General features: G+C 45.7%; 1 protein-coding gene across 5 annotated transcripts in view; it reads left to right on the top strand.

The window, feature by feature from the left end:
• LOC134339548 (spectrin beta chain, non-erythrocytic 1-like) overlaps positions 1-22522 on the top strand; it is a 509093-nt gene that overhangs the window by 20888 nt on the left and 465683 nt on the right. The window contains exon 2 of one of the 5 annotated variants that reach the window (XM_063036163.1): positions 9351-9462. The exons of 1 other annotated variant lie outside the window; for it this stretch is intronic. The gene's annotated coding sequence lies outside the window, so the exon portion shown is untranslated. Of the gene's footprint in view, positions 1-9064; positions 9463-22522 lie in introns of those variants that run through there. 3 more of the 5 variants (XM_063036170.1, XM_063036162.1, XM_063036169.1) reach the window with 3 other exon arrangements.

Genomic DNA, 22522 nt, shown 5'->3' with positions numbered 1-22522 from the left:
ACTATATCATAACCAGTAATAACAATCTGCACTTTCAATTCATCCACCTTGTTACAAATGCTCCTTGCATTGACACACAAAGCCTTCAGGCGCTCTTTTACAACTCTCTTAGCCCTTATACAATTATGTTGAAAAGTGGCCCTTTTTGATGCTTGCCCTGGATTTGTCGGCCTGCCCCTTTTACTTTTCTCCTTAGTACTTTTTGCTTCTACTCTCACTTTACACCCCTGTCTCTCTGCACTGGTTCCCATACCTCTGTTGTGAACTAACCTCCTCACGCCTAGCCTCTTTAACTTGATTCCCACCCTCCAACGATTCTAGTTTAAAGTCACCTCAGTAGCCCTCACTAATCTCCCTGCCAGGATATTGGTCCCCCTAGGATTCAAGTGTAACCCATCCTTTTTGTACAGGTCACGCCTGCGCCAAAAGAGGTCCCAATGATCCAAAAACTTGAATCCCTGCCTCCTGCTCCAATCCCTCTGATGCTGGTTGTTTAATTTTAGCAATGGACTAAACCGTCAATATACCCGAGGGATAATGTCATGGACATCAGTTGGGTTTGACCATGGATGCTGTGTGCTAGCTCTCCAGATATGTAAGCCCGGGCGGTATGATATGTTGCCCATGCAGAAAGCTCCCCCTCTCCCCATGCATCCGGGGAATCCGAAGGAATGAAAGAGGTGGTTTGGCACTTGTGGGGTTGCAGAAGTTGCTGGTCGACATAGAACTCAAGGTAGGGTTGCCTTAGGGACTCGAACTCTGGATTTTCCCTTGGGGGGGGCGTAGTTTACTCCCTAAGTCTTCCTTGTGTGGGTATAGCTGCAAGACAGCGGAGGTTTGAGATCAGAGTTTTCCTTCTCCGAGATGAGCTGCCAAGCCACGAACCCCATCTGCCCAAAGCGACCGGATTTGAGGTGCCGGTAACCTGCCTTTGCCCCTTCTGTCAGTAGAAACTGTTCTGCTGGGCTTCAAAGTCAGGAGCTGGGCTTGGCTGTCAGAGGCTATTTGAGGTGCACGCCATTGGGAGCATTTAATAGGTAGTGGGAGCTTGTCCCCACTACCACTCCCGGCTATAACAATCTTAAGGGACCAACAGTACATCTGTAGAAATTTGCTAGAGTATTTGGTGACATACCAAATCTCCTCCAACTCCTTGTGAAATTCAGCAGCTAATTGCATCACAAAGAACGATCTAGGTTTTGCAGACCAATGAACGAATGGATAGTGTTCCATTTACACTCTACTCACAACTTCCTATCAATATATATGAGGGAAGTCCTGGACTTCCTATGGACAGCAAAAAAGAAACATGGATACCAATAGCAATGTCATTATGGTTGCATGGACGTTTTCCGTGAGGGGTTGAATGCTGTATGAAAACTCGTACATCCCTGGCTCTGGTCCACATTCCAGACCCTGCTACCAGTCACAAACCTACCCATGTCCCTTAATCACCAACAAGATAAAATCTGCGGATGCTGGAAATCCAAGCAGCGCACACAAGTGTGGTCCACACAACAGCCAAGGCCACTCACTTCCATCGCTGTTGGCCTTGCCAATGAACCAGTTAACATGAGTAATAGGAGCAGGCATATGTCATAGAATTCAGAAGAATGAAGGGTGACCTCATTGAAATCTATCAAACGTTGAAAGACCTCAACAGAGTGGATGTGAAGAGGATGTTTCCTATGGTGGGAGAGTCTATGACCAGAGAACATGGCCTCAGAATAGAGGGATGTCCTTATAGAACAGATGAGGAGAAATTTCTGCAGCCAGAGAGGTGAATCTGTAGAATTCATTGCCACAGGCAGCTGTGTAGGCCAAGTCATCAGGTATACTGAAGGCAGCGGTTGATAGATTCTTGATTGGTCAGGGCATGAAGGGATACAGGGAGAAGACAGATTGGGGCTGAGAGGGAAAATGGATCAGCCCTGATGAAATAGTGGAGCAGGCTCGATGGTCTAATTCTGCTCCTATGGTCTTGTAATCCCACAAGTGGCTTCTGACCTGGGTGTGGGACCCCCCCCCCGCCCCCGGAAGAGTTACATGGCGGAGTCTGAGGGTTTAATAACTGAGGTAATTCTGAAAGGTATTGGCTTATTGGATGGCGGAGTGGAGGTATGTCTCTACCAAAGGAGGTGAAAGGCTGTCCTTCCCTCCATTAGTCTACAAGTCACCCTTGGGCAATGTGTGTCTCTTGATTGGCAGCACCCCCCCCCCCCCCGCCCCGGATCAGAGTCACGTGAAGCTATTCGATGGTTGTGTGGGTAGCCAGTGCATATCTCAAATCCTGGTTATGCGACCACTGACACCAGGCAGACAGTCTCTGAAGAGTATTGATAATGGCTGGGGTCACCCGTCTTGTAAAGTCACTGCCCAGGTGAAGACAATGGCAAACCACTTCTGTAGAAAAACAGATAGATATACTTTATTATTCCCGAGGGAAATTTGGTTTCGTTACAGCCACACCAACCAAGAATAGAGCGTAAATATAGCAATACAAAAACCACCAACAATCAAACAACAAAATGCAAACTACGCCAGATGGAAAATAAGTCCAGGACCGGTCTATTGGCTCAGGGTGTCTGACCCTCCATGGGAAGAGCTGCACGTTGGATGGCCACAGGCAGGAACGACCTCCCGTGCCGCCAAGTGTTGTATCACGGTGGAATGTGGCCGAAGTCCAACAGTAAAAAGTTCAATATCCAGTCTGCAAACACGTTCCTCGATCGTAATATGACCCAGATTGCACCATCTGTTGCTAACCAGATCAGTAAGCACCCAACTCCTTAACGCTTACTGCTCTCAGTGCACTTCCGGTCAGCCAGAATGGTATTACCCACCGAACTCCTCTTCTCCAAAAGTCTCTGTTGTCTCGACCCAGTCCTCTTTCCTCAGCTTTGTGATCCCCCTCTGCATCCTCTGTGTGTTTTCCTCCGGATTTCAGCAGGGGTGTCCGCTGCTGAAAATTTGCCAAGAACTATCATGGTCATGGATGAGGCCATGATCGCCCACATCATAAGACACGGCATGTAATGAATGCATGATTGGTTTGTTATTGTAGCAAGATACAGTGAAAAGCTTGTCTTGCATACTGTTTTGTACAGATCAGATCATTGGATCGTGCATTGTTCTATTCCTTTCAATCATAATAGAAGTTGTGAGCAGATCTGCAGACAGTAGCTTGCAAAGAGAGGCCACGCTCCAGCATCAGTCTTCTGTTTGTGTTTCCATGTGATGCTGAATGTGCATCACCAATTTGTTTTGTTCATCCAGATTGGATTATTACACAGTGCATTGAGGTAGAACAAGGTAATAACAATAACAATGCAAGTAAACAATAAAATATGAAAGAAATGTTTTTTTTAAAAAATCAACCCATGAAATGCTGGAGGAACTCTGCAGGTCAGTCAGCGTTTCGGGTCGAGACCCTTCTTCAGGACGCGGGGGGAGGGAGGAGGGGGTAGATGGCTGAATTTAAAAAGTGGGGTGAAGGGAAAGAGGCTAGCTGGGAAGTGATAGATGAAGCCAGGTGGGTGGGGAAGAAAGAATCTGATAGGAGGGTGGACAGTAGGAGAAAGGGAAGGGGGAGGGGACCCAGGGGTGAGAAGTGAAAGGTCAGAGTGGGAAATAGAGGGAAGGGGAATTTCCTTCACCAGAGGAGAAATCAATGTTCATATCATCAGGTAGGAGGATACCCAGGCAGAATATAAGAGGTTGCTCCTCCGCTCTGAAGGTGGCCTCATCATGGCGCGGGGTGCCTGGTTGTCCGAGACGTCCTCAGCTCTTTAAAGGCAGCAGCCCCTGATGTCATGGGGTATTTGTGGGTGGAGGACGGGACAGCTTTTATTGATTGATAAAGTCAATCTGGTTGGAAACAATTGCTGAAACTGTCTAGCTTTCAATGAGATCATAGGTTGATTTGATCTTGGGCTTCAGCTTCACTTAACTGATTTCCTCCAAACCCTTGATGTCCTGCAGTCCAAATTGTGTCCCTGCTATGAATAGTCATAGTCATACTTTATTGATCCCGGGGGAAATTGGTTTTCGTTACAGTTGCACCATAAATAATAAATAGTAATAGAACCATAAATAGTTAAATAGTAATATGTAAATTATGCCAGTAAATTATGAAATAAGTCCAGGACCAGCCTATTGGCTCCGGGTGTTTGACCCTCCGAGGGAGGAGTTGTAAAGTTTGATGGCCACAGGCAGGAATGACTTCCTATGACGCTCTGTGCTGCATCTCGGTGGAATGAGTCTCTGGCTGAATGTACTCCTGTGCCCAACCAGTACATTATGTAGTGGATGGGAGACATTGTCCAAGATGGCATGCAACTTAGACAGTATCCTCCTTTCAGACACCACCGTCAGAGAGTCCAGTTCCATCCCCACAGCATCACTGGCCTTACGAATGAGTTTGTTGATTCTGTTGGTGTCTGCTACCCTCAGCCTGCTGCCCCAGCACACAACAGCAAACATGATCGCACTGGCCACCACAGACTCTTGTAATGTACTTAATGACTCTGTCTCCACAGGTCTCTGAGTGAAGAAATTCCTCTACAGCAAGGATTCCCAAAATGGAGTCAACAGACTCTTTGCTTGATAGTATTGGTCCATGGCATTTGTTTTTTCAAAAAAAAGTTGGGAACTCCTGCTCTACAACATATTCTTAAATGGGTGAAGCTTTATCCTGAGAAGGTTCCCCAGTTTTAGACTCCTACACATTACCTGGACAGGCACTCTGCCGTGCTCCCTCTGTCCCTTGACATAATTTCTCATTCTGTTAAGCTCCAGAAAGGCCTTTTTTTCAGTCATTTTTAGAATCACTTGAAATTGCAATGTGGAAGGTGGCCATTTGGCCCTTCCATAGCATACTTTATACTTTATTGTCGCCAAACAATTGATATTAGAACGTACAATCATCACAGCGATATTTGATTCTGCGCTTCCTGCTCCCTGGATTACAAATATTAAATATTAAAAATAGTAAAAATTAGTAAATATTAAATATTTAAATTGTAAATCATAAATAGAAAATAGGAAAATGGGAAGTAAGGTAGTGCAAAAAAAAACCGAGAGGCAGGTCCGGATATTTGGAGAGTACGCCCCAGATCTGGGTCAGGATCCGTTCAGCAGTCTTATCACAGTCGGAAAGAAGCTGTTCCCAAATCTGGCCGTACAAGTGTTCAAGCTCCCGAGCCTTCTCCTGGAGGGAAGAGGGACGAAAAGTGTGTTGGCTGAGTGGGTCACGTCCTTGATTACCCTGGCAGCACTGCTCCGACAGCGTGCGGTGTGAAGTGAGTCCACGGACAGAAGATTGGTTTGTACTGGCAAGACAAGAAAAATCTAGCTGACCCTGCTTTTTGCTGTCACCCCCGCCCCCCATGAGATACGTGCCCTCTTCTCATTGCTACCATCATGCATAGGGTCAGAATCCTGAAGCCACACACTCAGCATTTCAGGTACAGCTTCTTCCCCTCCGCCATCAGGTTTCTGAATGGACCATGAACACTACCTCACTACTTTTTGTAATACCACAATTTACAGTTTTTATTATGTACTGCTGCGCATAACAAATTTCGCGACATGCCTGTCCATATCTCCCTTTTGAGCTCCCCAGTTGAATCTGCCTCTGCTGCTTTCATTAGCAGGGCGTTCTTGACTCAAAATGTTTGTTGCATAAAATACCCTTTCCTCTAGTCTCTTTTGATTATCTTTCTAAATCAATTTCTGCCAAAAGGAAGTTTTTGTCTACTCTATGTGGGCTGTCGGCACTTTAATGTCCTGTATCAAAGATTTTCCTCAGAGAGCTATCCTTTCAGTTGAGAAATCATTGCAGTAAACCTCTGCAGCATTGCATCTAATGCTTGTATTTCTTTTGTTGAATAAAGATGTCACAATTGTATATTGTACTCCAAAATGGCCCTGTTTGTTAATACTTGTACACATCATGATCATTATGTGCTGTGACATTTGATATAGGCCAACATGGTCTTTGACTATAATTGTTCTTGGCAAATTTTTCCAAAGGAGTGGTTTGCCTTCTGGGCAATGGCTTTACAAGATGGGTAAGCCCAGCCACTATCAATAATCTTCAGAGACTGTCTGCCTGATGTCAGTGGTCACATAACCAGGACTTGTGATGTGCACCGTCTGCTCATACAACCATCCACCACCTGATCCCTTGACTTCACATGACCCTGAACAGGGGGCTAAGCAGGTCCAAAGGTGACCTGCAGGCGAGCGGAGGGAAGGAGCACCTTACATCTCCTTTGGTAGAGATATATCTCCACCCCGCCACCCTTTGTACACCATAAGCTTGCAAAAAACAATTCATTTGCCTTCCAAATTGCTCATTGTACACCCATATTAATTTTCGTGCTTATTATACAAAACACCCAGATTTCTGAAACGTCGACTGCACCTCTTCCTACAGATGCTGCCTGGCCTGCTGCGTTCACCAGCAACTTTGATGTGTGTTGCTTGAATTTCCAGCATCTGCAGAATTCCTGTTGTTTGCACCCAGATTTCTTTGTGGCCGCAAACACGAGGAATTTCCTCAGATGCTGGAAATTCAAGCAACACACATCAAAGTTGCTGGTGAATGTAGCAGGCCAGGCAGCATCTATAGGAAGAGGTACAGTCGATGTTTCGGGCCGAGACCCTTCGTCAGGACTAACAAAGAAGAGCTAGTAAGAGATTTGAAACATCTCTTGCTAGCTCTTCTTTCAGTTAGTCCTGACGAAGGGTCTCGGCTCGAAATGTCGACTGTACCTCTTCCTATAGATCTTTGTGGTTTGGGTTTTCTTCTTTAGGACAGTAGACTGAGTGCAGGTTGAATACCTGGTTTGCATCAGAGCAATTAACAGGGTTAATGCTTTCCGTGGCTTTGTTAAACCTGAAACACTTCTGACTATACGCAGTGCAGGGACAGACTTGCTTCTGTTAGACGTAAGAGACAACTGAGCTTGAGATTCCCTCTGTAGCTGAATAGCCCATACTGCCTGTACTCGCCATCAAAAAAAAAGTGAGCCTATGCCACCCAACTACACCCAAGTGACAATTAACCGACTAACCCGTACGTCTTTGGAATGTGGGAGATCCCACAGTCACAGGGAGAACACACAGATTCCTCACAGACCGGATCACTGGTGCTGTAAAGCATTGCGCCAGCTGCTGAGTTACTGTGCCTACCTTGATTAGAGATTAGCTTTATTTGTCACACGTACGTTTGTACATTGCAACGTGCGTGAACGACCGACACAGTCCGAGATGCGCTGGGGGGTGGGTGGCCGCCCGCAAGTGTGGCCAGGCTCCCGGCGCCTGCTTACTAACCCTTCCTACAGAATCCTACAAAAAGTGGCGGATACGGCCCAGTCGCATCACCGGTAAAGCCCTCCCCACCACTGAGTGCGTCTACACGGAGCAGGGAAGCAGTATCCATCATCGGCGGCCTTTACCACCCAGGACATGCTCTCTTTTCTCTGCTAAAAGGAGAAAGGTACAGGAGCCTCAGGACTCGCACCACCAGGTTCGGGAACAGTTATTACCCCTCAACCATCAGGAAGGAGGTGCAGGAGCCTCAGGACTCGCACCACCAGGTTCGGGAACAGTCATTACCCCTCAACCATCAGGAAGGAGGTGCAGGAGCCTCAGGACTCGCACCACCAGGTTCGGGAACAGTCATTACCCCTCAACCATCAGGAAGGAGGTGCAGGAGCCTCAGGACGCACACCACCAGGTTCGGGAACAGTCATTACCCCTCAACCATCAGGAAGGAGGTGCAGGAGCCTCAGGACGCACACCACCAGGTTCAGGAACAGTCATTACCCCTCAACCATCAGGAAGGAGGTGCAGGAGCCTCAGGACCCACACCACCAGGTTCAGGAACAGTCATTACCCCTCAACCATCAGGAAGGAGGTACAGGAGCCTCAGGACCCACACCACCAGGTTCAGGAACAGTTATTACCCCTCAACCATCAGGAAGGAGGTACAGGAGCCTCAGGACCCACACCACCAGGTTCAGGAACAGTTATTACCCCTCAACCATCAGGCTCTTGAACCAACATCACTTGCCCCCATCATTGATGTTCCCACAACCTATGGACTCGCTTTAAAGGACTCTTCACCTTGTGTTCTTGATATTTATTGTTTGTACAGTTTGTTGTCTTCTGCACAAAGGTTGAATGGCCAAGTTGGAGTGGTTTTTTATTGATTCTGTTGCGGTTATGATCCTAGAGATTGTGAGTATGCCCGCAAGAAAGCAACTCTCGGGGGCTGTGTATGGTGACGTGTTTGTACTTTGATAATAAGTTTACTTGGAACTTAAACCCATAGGCGTTTAGGATGTGGGAGGAAACCAGAGCACCAGGAGGAAACCTCCGCAGCCATGGGGCAAACGTACCGACTCCTTGCGGACCCTGGCAGGAATTGAACTCCAGTCGCTGGCGACGGTGGCAAGTGCCCAAGGAACCCACCTGTTACAGATATTAATATTCACATGAGTCAGGGAGATGGGAGTTTTTGATGGTCATAGTCATACTTTATTGATCCCCGGGGGAAATTGGTTTTCGTTACAGTTGTACAGCTATAAATATCAATTTAAATTGCACACTGGAAAAATACACAAATCCCTCCACCCCATTTACCGTGAGATTGGTGTTTTTTGGCCTCTGGGGATCCAAGGATAATGGAGATGGGGTTGAGGCCAAAGATTAGATTCGCTAAGATCCTACTGAATGGCAGGAGTGGCTTGACGGGCTGCCTGACCGACTCCTGCCACCCAATTTCCTTTGGTAAACCGAAGGTGAGCTCCACGATCGCAAACGGATCTTTTATCGTCGGGTGAGGCGAACTTCCGTGGGATCGGGGGAGCCGAGTTCACCCAATTACGTGGAAAATTGACTGGACAGGAAAATGCACGTTTTTTTAAAAAATGTTGCAATTTTAATTTTGCTGTCGGTCGGGTTGATTTTTTTTAAAAAAAAGATGTATATATGAACTTGAACGATGGTGTTTTTTTTGCAGTCGCTGGTTTTGCATAGGTGTTAACATTGACGTGATGTTTCTGGCCTATTTTGCAGAACGCAGTGCGTTTGCAGGAGCCCCTGGGCCAGCCATGTGCTGCTCCTGCTGCTTTGCTCCAGTTCACTGCATTGTGTGAGCTTTAGTCTGTCTGTCTGGTTCCTTCTCAGCGCCGCGTGTATTCCTCCGCATCCCAGGCAATCAGATAACATCCATCTGCCCTGGGAGTCAGGGGGGAGAGAAATAGCAGCTTGCCCACAAACTACACCAGCTTTTTGTCGTATCTAGAGACCATCTAACGCTGGATTATTTCGTCTGCCAGGCTCGGGGAAAGTGGGGACCTCCTATAACTCGCGGCATCTCTGACCTAGCTATGTGGATTTAAATAAAACCACTCCAGGCTCTGTGGGAAGACTCAATTTCGGAGGATAAAGGTATGCATTAAAAGGTGCATTTGATACTGTTAAAATACTGTTGCAAATGTGTGTGTGTGTTTTTTTTTCCCTGTGCGTGTGATGATGGATCGGATGCAAGCATTGCTCTGAAGATTTGCAATCGCCTGGGAATATAAATAGATATTGGGACGTGCATTACCAGTTTTCCGATGTTCAGAGGGGTTTGCATTAGATCGATGATATTCTTAATTTAAATAATTTTGTTTTTGCAAAGCTTCCGCTACGAAGCCTTTTCAACTAGCACCCCAAATGTTGGCTAATGAATCTCTGTGGAATATAACCGTTTATTTTTCCAATAAACGATTTCCTTTTAGTTTTCACTGCATAATATACTGGGGGGGGGGAACGTTCAGCCATCATAACGAATACCGAATTGCAGAATTGTTCGTTGATGTCACTGGAGTGATTGTATTTTTACCGGCGCATCGGCTGTTTTCGGGAGGTAAATTGCTGCGAAATTGCGTCGGTGACTTCTCAGCACTCCCGGAGTCGAGTCGCCACAGCAAAAAATGCACTTGCCCATTTTCCACAAACATAAGGAGCCAGCGACTTACCCCTATCGGGATAGAGCCCCGTTGGATCTCTAACCTGTTTCTAAGCAAAAAATGACTGGTCAATCTCTGCCCCCTTTTTTTCCCCCCTGAATATGAAGTCTTTTCTTTCTCGGTAGCTTTTATTTTAATCCCAAAAGCCCTCGAACCCGATTGCCAGTTGGGCAGGATAGGTTGGACATTATACGGAACGCTCTCCTATCAAATTGTGACTTTAAAATCACAGCAGCAAAAGAGGTAATTCGATCATCCAGTCCATCTCATTCCTTTGGAGAGCAATTCCATTAACCCCATTCCGTCAATCAATCTCCTTACTGTGATTTTTTTTCTCTCTCTAACTTCAAATACTTAGAATTTTTTTCCCCCCTCTCTCTCCCTCTTTGGCATCCACATCAGTCGTCGTTTCTTTCAGTCATCTGTGTCCTGAATCACAGGCCCTGGGGGGATAAATCAGCTTTTCCAGATGTCACCAAGAGGATCTTTTCCCCCACCCCCATCCCAGTCGCTTTAAATTTGTGCCCGTTCACTCTTGGCTCATGTGTGAAGGAAAACAGTTTATCATTAATGGAATCAGTTTTATTATCACCGGCGTATGTCGTGAAATTTGTATAATTTTGTGGCAGCAGTATACAATAGGAAAAAAACTGAATTAAGTGTGTGTGTGTGTATCTTTTTGGACACCCTTTACCTCAGAGATGGGGTAAAATTAGCCCACAATGACCGAAGCATCTTGAATTCTAGGAGTGATTAGCAGGTTAGATACCGCCAACCTGTTTCCTCTGGCTGGAGAGCACGGAACTTGGGCTTACTGACTCAGGACAAAGTCTTGGGCACCAAGAGGTGGAAATATTTCCTGATTCAGAACCCCTTCCCCTCCTGTTAGAGTGAGGTAGCTTAGCTTTTAATTCTTCGCTTCTAATATTTGTATATTTGTGTGCTACTGTGACACTGTAATTTCCTTTGGGATCAATAAAGTATCTGGCTATCTGTCTATTGTGGACACCTTTTACCTCAGGGATTAGCCCACATTCACTGGAACGTATTAAATTCTGGGAGTGATCAGCAGGTTAGAAACCAGGAGCCTGTTTCCTTTGGCCAGAGAGCACAAAACTGGGGGTTTACAGTCTCCAGACAAAGCTGAGTCCATTCAGGAGCAGAAAGAAAAACTTCCTGATTCAGAGCGTTGCGAGCTTGGATATCCTTTTACCTCAAAGGGCTGCGGACGCTTGTTTAGTTAAAGTCGAGATTGCTGCATTTTGGATGAGAAGTGTATCAGAGGGTGTGGAGATTGGGTGAAAACCATTCTATTTACCTTCATTATTTTCCCGTGTCCCCAAGCTAGAGTGTCCCATCTGTATTCCCTTAACTAGGCTGGTTCAATTTACATAGAATTCCAATCAGGTTAAATATCACCGGCATATGCTGTGAGATTTGTTGTCTTTGTGGCGGCAGTACAATGCGATACATAACAATAGAGAAAAAAGACTGAGTTACAGTAGGTATATGTATATTAAATAGTTAAGTAATGCAAAAAAAGAAAATTTAAAAAAAAGTAGTGAGGTAGTGTTCATGGTCCATTCAGTAATCGGATGGGAGGAGGGAAGAATCTTTTCCTGAATTGTTGAGTGTGTGCCTTCAGGCTCCTGTACCTCCTTCCTGATGGTAGCAATGGGAAGAGGAAATGTTCTGGGTGATGGGACCTGAGGCTCCGCTACTTTTGAAGATGGCCCGGATGCTGGTGCCCATAATGGAGCTGAAGTGTACAACTCTCTGCAGCTTATCTCGATCCTGCGCAGTAGCCCCACCCGTGTTCCCGTCCCCCCCCCCAAAGACTAGACAGTGATGCAGCTGGTTAGAATGCTCTCCATGGTACATCTGCAGAAATCTTTGAGAGTGTTTTTGGTAACAAACCAAATCTCCTCAGACTCCTTAGTATTAGATTTCATTTCTCTTTAACTGATCTGGCCCAGGAGATAACTTAAGTGGAATTTGTCCCCATCACTTCCTCGCCATTAACTGGTTCCTTTTACCACGGAAAACCTCTTAAGTTGGTTTCCATTTGGCAGTATAGAGCCGAGAATTTGTCCCAAGCTTATCTTTTACAGCTTGAGATGTTGGTGTGCCAGTGAAGACTGTCAGCCTTGGCATCTTGTCATGAGTTCCCACTGCATTCATTTGCTTGTCCATTAAAACAAGCAGCTCTTTTATGTTTCTGCTGCTGGAGCCTAGCATCATGTTTGACTTTTTAAAGCACTCGCAGGGTCTATGAACATTGTTTTTCCTGGCTGATCATCAGATACGAGGGGTTTGCCGTTTCCTCTGAATATGCGAGGGAACTGAAATATAAAGCCAAGTATTGACATGCCAGACACTCTTCTCACAAAACGTGAAATAGTTGCAGAGCAGTTTGTTTCTCCCGTGAACATTGTTATCACATCCATGAGAAATCACTCTACGGTAAATCAGTTTACAAGCACCGAGGTCTACAGAGTCAAGATAAACAGAGTGTATAAGCCGTGCAGGAAGAAGAAAACCTTTTGTTTTGAATGATAAGAAGAAAGTAAAGCTGACACACAGGTTTTACAAGTTCATGAGACAGATTAACATGCACGTCCACCAAGCAGTTTGTTGCGACGGTGTTGCTGTCCAGGAGTGAGGGCATTAATCTGTACTGTACAGAGTTTGGATGAAAACTTGTGTCAACCTGATTTCTGTCCATAAAGTAAGGCTGTGTTGTTTTGTTTTTGAAATCTGCAGTGCTGATTCACTGGACTGATTCCTGGGATGAGAAATCAGTGAGCAAAAATTAGCCCACATTCCCTGGAACGTATTAAATTCTGGGAGTGATTAGCAGCTGGGTACCAGGACCCTATTGCCTCTAGCTAGAAAGCACAGAACTAGGGGTTTAGCGTCTCAAGGACAAAGCCTTAGAAGCTGAAAAAGTTCCCGATTCAGAGCATTGCGAGCTTGAATATCCTTTACCTCGAAGGGCTGTAGATGCTTGTTAAAACCGAGATTGCTGCATTTTTAAATGGAAAAGTGTATCAGAGGATGTAGAGATTGGGTGAAAGCCCTTCTATTTACCTTCGTCCATTGTTATGCTCCTGTGTCCCCAAACTAGAGTATCCAATCTGTATTCCTTTAACTAAGGCAGTCTGGTTCAATTTACATAGAATCTGAATCACCGGCATATGTCGTGAAATTTGTTGTCTTTGTGGCAGCAGTACAATAGAAAAAATGAGTTACAGTAAGTATATATTGTAATATATATTAAATAATTTACTGTAATATATTAAGTAGCTAAATTAAATAATCAAATAAAGTACAGAGGTAGCATTAACACGAGGAAATCTGCAGACGCTGGAAATTCAAGCAACACACACAAAACGCTGGTGGAACGCCAGCAGGCCAGGCAGCATCTATAGGAAGAAGTACAGTTGACGTTTCGGGCCGAGACCCTTTGTCAGGACTAACTGAGCGAAGAGATAGTAAGAGATTTGAAAGTGGGGTGGGGGGGGGGAGATCTGAAATCATAGGAGAAGACAGGAGACTCCTCGCTTGCTCTACATCTTCCTCTGGGCTCCCCTCCCCCTTTCTCTCTCCCTAGGCCTCCCGTCCCATGATCCTCCCCCTTCTCCAACTCTGTATCCCTTTTGCCAGTCAACTGTCCAGCTCTTGGCTCCATCCCTCCCCCTCCTGTCATCTCCTAGCATTTTGGATTTCCCCCTCCCCCTCCCACTTTCAAATCTCTTACTATCTCTTCTTTCAGTTCATCCTGATGAAGGGTCTCGGCCCAAAACGTCGACTGTACCTCTTCCTATAGATGCTGCCTGACCTGCTGCGTTCCACCAGCGTTTTGAGTGAGGTAGTGTTCATGGGTTCAGTGCCCATTCAGAAATCAGATGGCGGGGGGGAAGAAGCTGTTCCTGAATCGTTGAGTGTGTGCCTTCAAGCTCTTGTGCAACCTCCTTGAAGGTAGCAGTGAGGCATGACCTGGGTGCTGGGGGTCCTTAATGATGGATGCTGCCTTTCTAAAGCATCGCTCCTTGAAGATGTCCTGGATACGACAGAGGCTGGTGCCCATGGTGGAGCTGTCCAAGTTTACAACTCTGCGGCTTATTTCGATCCTGTGCAGTGGCCCCATCTGCCTCCAGCCCCCACCCCCTCCCCCCCATACCAGACAGTGATGCAGCCAGTCAGAATGCTCTCCACAGTACACCTGTAGAAATTTGTAAAAAATGTGTTTTTGGTGATGTACCAATTCTCCTCGAACTCCAAAGGAAATAGAGCCGCCTTTGTAGCATAACATCGATATGTTGGGCCCAGGTGAGATCCTCAGAGATTTAGGATTGCAGAATCTCGTAAAAATATGACACATTGGAGACTATTTAGGCCACTTTATTAGCCTTGGGTCAAAGAATGTTCACTTAGAGGTAGACAGTAAATGAAGGCAATCCATTAGTGATCCATGTCCTGCGATTAAAGAGGAATAAATTATTTGGACTAATCCCACTTTTCTTCCCAATTTATGTAGTCTTGTAGATTTAACACATTAAGTGTTTGTCCAGTATGTTCAAGGATCTCTACCTTGTCAAGTTTGTTGTAATTTAACTACTTTAATTACATGTACGCGATATATGTATAATATGTTTAGAAACGACATTTCTCTGAAACATTGTGTCAATAACACGCAGTAATGTAGGAAAGTGAGGATAAAATCTACAGATGAATCTCACATAGATAACAGACTAAGGGCTGTTTCTTCGTGCTATGTTCGGGCAGGAGGATACACTAGAAAGGTATATGTACAGGTTGGGGAATGTGCAATCGAGGGATCGTATTTTTCAGAGAGAGTAAAGCTTATGGACAATTTAATGATTAAAATGTAACTGGTAACGTTCACGTTACTGAGGTCGTATGATGTGCTTGAATCAGAATCAGGTTTATTATCACTGGCATGTGACGTGAAATTTGTTAACTTGGCAGGGACGTGGTCTTTTCCTCTTTTATAAATTTTCAGGCTGAGATATAAGGTACAGGAGCATAATGGACTCGCTCCACCAGGTTCAAGAACAGTTACTGCCCTCCAACCATCAGGCTCTGGAACAACACTCATCTATTGAGTCATAGTCATACTTTACTGATCCCAGGGGAAATTGGTTTTCGTTACAGTTGCACCATAAATAATAAATAGTAATAAAACCATAAATAGTTAAATAGTAATATGTAAATTATGCCAGTAAATTATGAAATAAGTCCAGGACCAGCCTATTGGCTCAGGGTGTCTGACCCTCCAAGGGAGGAGTTGTAAAGTTTGCTGGCCACAGGCAGGAATGACTTCCTATGATGCTCTATGTTGCATCTCGGTGGAGATGTTCCCACAACCACTGATCTCACTTTAAGGACTCTTTATCTTGTTATTTCATGCCCTCTGTATTTATTGCTATTTATTTATCTTTGCATTTGCACAGTTTGTTGTTTTCTATGTTCTTGCTCTTTTATTGATCCTGTTTACAGTTGCTGTTCTATAGATTTGCTAATTGTGCCCGCGGGAAAAAGAATCTCAGGGTTGGACGTGGTGACATGTATGTACTCTGATAAATTTTACTCAAACTTTTTGAACTTTAGAGGTTAATTTCTTAGACTAATGCATAGAGTGGTTTGCTGGAGCTTTGTATTTGCCAAAGTAAGGCGCTCCTTGCCTCCGCTAGCCTGCAGGTCACCCTTGGGCAAGGTGTAGCACCTGCTTAGCCTCCCGATCAGGGTCACATGAAGCCGTGGGAGCAGGTGGTGGATGGTCGTGTGAGCAGCCAGTGCAAATCACAAGTCCTGGTTATACGACCACAGATGCCAGGCAGAAATCTCTGAAGAGTATCGATAATGGCTGGGGTTACCTGTCTTGTAAAGTCACTGCCCAGAAGAATGCAATGGCAAACCACTTCTGTAGGGGGAAAAAAAAATTGCCAAAAACAATCATGGTTATGGAAAGACCGTGATCACACATGACACATAGTGATGATGTCATATGACATGGCACATGATGATGGGTTTACAGAAGCACAGTCTAATGTTCATGAGACATAAATTTAAACCCATCAGGAAGTTAGGAGGACTTGAATTCAGGTAATTGACTAGCTGTGAAATGAAGATCAATAATTGTGACTTTGAAACCACCAGTTTATTGTTAAATCCTAACAGGTTTACTGAAGTTGTGTAGGAAATTTGCTGTCCTTAACCATTCAGATCAGTAATTGACTTCAAATTCATAGCAATGTGGTTGGATTTTATCTGTCCTTGAATGTGTCCTGGCAGGTCACTCAGTTCATGGGGCGATTGGAGATGGACAATAATTTAAAAAAAACTTAAATCTATCTATTGAGTTGCAGAGTGTAATAGGCCCTTCCGGCTCTTCAAGCATTGCTGGCCAGCAATCCCTCCGATTTAATCCTAGCCTAATCATAGGACAATTTATAATGGCCAATTAACCTGCCATCCAGTGTGTCCTCGGATTGTGGGAGGAAACTGGAGCATCTGGAGGAAATCACGGGGAAAACGTACAAACTCATTACAGGCAGTGATGGAAATTGTACGCAGGTCGCTGGTACTGTAAAGCGTTGCGTTAATCACCACTCTACCATGGGGTGGGGGGGGGGGTTTGGGTTTGATGTTCTTGTTGTTTGCACAGTTTGTTTTCCTGCATGGGGGTGGGGAAGGTGGTGGGAGTTGATGTTATCGATGCCATTTATGCGATTTTATTTTTTCGCAGGGATGGGGGGGATTTGATGGTGTTTAAGTTCTTTTGTTGGCATTTGGTGCAATTTTTTTGTGTGTGGGGGGTGTTAGGATTTGATATTCTTGTGGCTTGCACAGTTTGATTTTCTGTGTGGGGTTGATGTTGCCATTTGCACAATTTTTTGTGTGGGAGGGGTTGATTTGATATTTTTTCTACCTCAGTGGTGTTCTTTGTTTTGTGACTATCTGGAGAAGAAGAATCTCAGTTGTATACTGCATTCGTACTTGGATAATAAATGAACCTGTGAACCTTTTTGAAATGCTGGGTTTTCCGATGAAGCCCATTTCCCATGAATTAATAAATGGCCAAAAAGCTGCAGCTGAGACTGTGACAATGCAATCTCCAGAGTAGAGCAGATGTTCTGGATGCAAGGAGGCTTTTTAATCTAAATGTACACCAGAGTCAATTAATTGACTCTGTCCAGATAATGTCAGATGATTGTAATACTGTGCCCTAGATTCTTTGGCAGACCAATAAGAATCGAGCGTCGTGGTGCGGATGTGCAGCTGATTGATTGTGTCCATGTCGGTCACTTTAGAGAAGGGCTGTTTATCCAACGGTGCACCTAAAGAGTAGGAATTAGTAGTTTGCTGAAACTCTCATCGTCTTTTGTAAATGGGTCTTGTATGCAGTTTTTAATTGATTCAATTCAGTTTCCTTGTATTTACTTTGAAAATGAATCTCGGGGTTGTATATGGTGACGTATCTATTTTGATGAAGTTAAGAGTTCAACATTTCAGATAGTTTGAAATTGTGCTGGAGAAGCACAGCACAGCAAAAATAACTATTAAATACTTTAATCACAGCTTTTTTCCCTCAAATGGTCACTACAATCAAACTTCCTTTCAGAGTCGAGCTTTTGAACCGCCTGTATGACCCTGCCGTTTTTGCAGTGTGAACTGAAATCTCGAAGGCGCAGGACAGGTGTGGCACATCGTGTACGGGCCGAATTGAATTGGATGATCTTTATTGTCATTATACATGGGTACAATGAAACTCTGGTTCCTCTCAGGCAATTAAATAAAAACAAGACAGTAATAGAAAAACCGTATTAAATAGATAAGTAGCAGAAAATAAGTTGCAGCAGCACCAGAGTATCACAGTAATGCACAAAGTGCCGTTAGTGCAAGTATTTGAGTTCTTGTGTGTGCACGTGTGTGTGCTCACAGTTTCAGTCATTGTTCTGTGGGAGTGGTGTGATGGAGGCCACAGCTCTGGGATAGAAGCTGTTCCTTAGTCTATTTGTTCTGGCTTTGAGGTGGTGGGGCCCAGGAAGACCTGTAATTTGAGTGCAGTTGCAGGTCAAAGCCACTGACAGAACCCCAGCCACCTTGAAAAGTTGGGGGGGGGGTGGGGAGAAGACATTAAAGGTAGAAATTAAATTCCTAGAGCATAAGAGATCAAGGGGAGATTTGATAAGAGGTATACAAAAATTAGGAGACGTAATGGGATCAATACAAGCAAGCTTTTTCCGCAGAGACTGGGTGAGACGCGACTCGAGATCATAGGTTAAGGATGATACGTGAAATATTCAAGGGAACCTGAGGGGGAACTTCATTCAGCGGGTGATGTGAGTGTGGAACGAGCTCCCAGTGAAAGCGCTTCCATTGCAAGATTTAAGAGAAATTTCGATAAGTACATGGATGGGAGGCGGATTGAGGGGTGGGGGGCTATGGTCCTGGCACTGCTCATTGAGACGAGGCAGATAAAGAGTTTGACATGGACTAGGTTGGCCAGAGAGTGTGTTTCTGTGCTGTTGTGCTCTGAGACTTCATGAGTAATTAATTCTCCAGTCTGTATGATGGTTAGAAACTGGCAGTATTACATGTGGATGCTGTTTGTCAAGTCAATCACTTTTTGTCATTTTGACCATAACTGCTGGTACAGTACACAGTAAAGACGAGACAACGTTTTTCAGGACCATGGTGCTACATGAACAATACAAAAACTACACTGAACCACGTAAAACAACACAAAACTACACTAGACGGCAGACCTACCCAGGACTGCATAAAGTGCACAAAACAGTGCAGGCATTACCATAAATAATAAAAAAGACAGTGGAGGGCAGTAGGTTGGTGTCAGTCCAGGCTCTGGGTATTGAGGAGTCTGATAGCTTGGGGGAAGAAACTGTTACATAGTCTGGTTGTGAGAGCCCGAATGCTTCGGTGCCTTTTTCCAGATGGCAGGAGGGAGAAGAGTTTGTATGAGGGGTGCATGGGGTCCTTCATAATGCTGTTTTGCTTTGTGGATGTGGTGTGTGGTGTAAATGTCTGTAATGGTGGGAAGAGAGACCCTGATGATCTTCTCAGCTGAGACCTCACTATCCGCTGCAGGGTCTTGCGATCCGAGACGGTACAATTTCCGAACCAGGCAGTGATGCAGCTGCTCAGGATGCTCTCAATACAACCTCTGTAGAACATGGTAAGGATGGGGAGTGGGAGATGGACTTTTCTCAGCCTTCGCAGAAAGTAGAGACGCTGCTGGGCTTTCTTTGCTATGGAGCTGGTGTTGGCGGGGGGCCAGGTGAGATTCTCTACCAGGTTAACACCAAGAAATTTGGTGCTCTTAACGATCTCTACGGAGGAGTCGTCGATGTTCAGCAGAGAGTGGTCGCTCCATGTCCGCTTGAAGTCAACAACCATCTCTTTTGTTTTGTTCACATTCAGAGACAGATTGTTGGCTCTGCACCAGTCCGTTAGCCGCTGCACCTCCTCTCTGTATGCTGACTCATCGTTCTTGCTGACAAGACTCACCACGGTCGTGTCATTGGCGAACTTGATGATGTGGTTCGAGCTGTGTGTTGCAGCACAGTCGTGGGTCAGCAGAGTGAACAGCAGTGGACTGAGCACACAGCCCTGGGGGGCCCCCGTGCTCAGTGTGATGGTGTTGGAGATGCTGCTTCCAATCCGGACTGACTGAGGTCTCCCAGTCAGGAAGTCTAGGATCCAGTTGCAGAGGGAGGTGTTCAGGCCCAGTAGGCTCAGCTTTCCAATCAGTTTCTGAGGAATGATTGTGTTGAATGCTGAACTGAAGTCTATGAACAGCATTCGAACGTATGTGTCTTTTTTGTCCAGGTGAGTTAAGGCCAGGTGGAGGGTGATGGCAATGGCATTGTCTGTTGAGCGGTTGGGACGGTACAGTGAGGGGGGCAGCAGGGTCTTGATGTGCCTCATGACGAGCCTCTCGAAACACTTCATGATGATGGATGTGAGTGCAACGGGACGGTAGTCGTTGAGGCAGGACACTGAAGACTTCGGCATGGGGACGATGGTGATGGACTTGAAGCACGTAGGAACAATGGCACTGCTCAGGGAGATGTTGAAGATGTCAGTGAGAATATCTGCTAGCTGGTCTGCACATCCTCTAAGCACTCTGCCAGGAATATTGTCTGGTCCAGTAGCCTTTTGTGGGTTGACCCTGCACAGGGTTCTGACATCGGCCACGGTAAGACACAGCACCTGGTCATTTGGAGGAGGGGTGGTCTTCCTCGCCGCCACGTCATTTTCCACCTCAAAGTGAGCGTAGAAGTTGTTCAACGCATCTGGGAGGGAGGCATCACCAGCCCAGGCAGGTGGTGTTGTCTTATAGTTGATGTCCTGAATGCCCTTCCATATGTGCCATGTACCGCGTGTCGCCGCTGTCCTGGAAGTGGCTGTGGATTTGCTGGGCGTGTGCACACTTTGCCTCTCTGATGGCCCGGGACAGTTTGGCCCTCGCTGTTGTTAGGGCTGCCTTGTCGCCTGTTCTGAAGGCGGAGTCACGGGCCCTCAGCAGCGCACGCACCTCCGCGGTCATCCCTGGCTTCTGGTTAGCGCGTGTAGTGATGGTCTTGGACACAGTGATGTCATCGATGCACTTGCTGGTGTAGCTAGTGACTGATGCCGTGTACTCGAAGTTGGTAGAGTCGCCATCGGTTTGCAGCCTCCCTGAACATGTGCCAGTCAGTGTGCTGAAAGCAGTCTTGAAGAGCAGAGATGGCTCCTGCTGGCCAGGTTTTCACCTGCTTCTGAACTGGTCTGGAGTGCCTGACGAGCGGTCTGTATGCTGGGATTAGCATAAGAGATGTGGTCTGAGTAACCGAGATGGGGGCGGGGCTCCGCCTGGTACGCGTCGGGAATGTTTGTGTAAACAAGGTCCAACGCATTCTCCCCTTTCTTTGCAAAGTCCACGTTCTGATGGAATCTATATGGAGTGGAGGGGGGGTGGAAAGGGGGGGCTTGAGGTTGTAATGTTTTCCTGTCATTCATTCATTTGGGGTTTTTCTTCTGATCCGTGGATGTCTATGGAAAGTAAGAATTTCAGGTTGTGTACTGTCTACATTCTCTGATATGAAATTGAACCATTGAACTAGCATTCACCCATCTGTTTCTGCGTAGTTTTGCCTTTGTTTGGAAGTAAATTCGATCTTGTGGTCTTCCTAGTTCAGTTTACAGAACTCTGGAGTGAACGTAGGACTAAGTGGGTTGCTTTGAAATAGAATGCAGACACAATGAGCTCATCCACCTCCTGTGATGGAACCACTGAATGGCTGATTTGCTCGGGCTCTGAGCTGTGAGGGTACCTCCTTTAATTCCTCTGCCCTTTCTCCTTTAAGACACTTCAGACTGATCTTGTCTTGGCCAACTGTCCACATTATCTCTTCAATATGCCATTTTGACAACTCTCATTTCTTTCTTGACTGACTGACCGTCCGTAATAGGCCCCTCCAGCCCTTTGAGCAAAAGCACCCCCTCCCCCGCCCCAGTATAATCCCAGTTTGGGAAATTATAATCAATTAACCGACCAACCAGTACATCTTTGGACTGTGGGAGGAAACTGGAGCACATGGAGGAAACTCATCTGATCTTGGGGAGAACGTACAAACCCTTGCAGGCAGTGGTGGGAGTTGAACCCGGGTCTCCTGTACTGCAAACCATTGTGTTAACCACTATGCTACTGTGATGCCCCATCCTTGGAATGTTTTCCTGTGTTGTTATAATGCTGCGCACTGTGGCCATTTTATTAGGTCCACCTGCTCATTAATGCAAATATTTAATCAGCCACATGGCAGCAACTCTCTGTATAAAGGCATGGTTGTCATTCAGACCAAACATTGGAATGGGGATCTAAGTGACTTTGACCATGGTGCCAGATGGGGTGGTTTGAGTATCTCAGAGACTGCTGATCTCCTGGGATTTTCACACACAAGTCTGTAGAGTTTACAGAGAATGGCAAGAGAGAAACAAAAAAAAACATCCAGTGAGTGGTATTTCTGTGGGCGAAAGTGTCTTGTTAATGAGAGGGGTTAGAGGAAAATGGCAAGATGGGTTCAAGCTGACAGGGAGGCTACAGTAACTCAAATGTGTTACAACTGTGGCATGCAGAAGAGCATCTCTGAACACACAACACGCCAAACCTTGAAGTGAAAGGGCTGCAGCAGCAGAAAACCTCACCGGAATCCACCCCTGTACTCGATAATGTGGCCACTGAGAGTAAAAATGCAAGTTGTTGAATTATGTGCTCGCAAATACGAAGGGTGGAGGAAACGTGGGAGAGGAAAGACAACCTGGCGCCGTACCATAGAGGCAGAAGTGAGGACCCCAGACCACACCAGGGGCACAATAGAGAAGATGGCCAAAGACGGACAGAGACAGAGGACTTTCATTTCTGCCCTAAATGCCAGCGGCTTAACAGACAGTAACTAAATGTACAA

This window comes from Mobula hypostoma, chromosome 30 (assembly GCF_963921235.1).
Source record: "Mobula hypostoma chromosome 30, sMobHyp1.1, whole genome shotgun sequence".
NCBI lineage: Eukaryota > Metazoa > Chordata > Chondrichthyes > Myliobatiformes > Myliobatidae > Mobula > Mobula hypostoma.
Note: the sequence above shows the minus strand (reverse complement) of the source record. Positions and strands in the feature narration are given on the sequence as shown.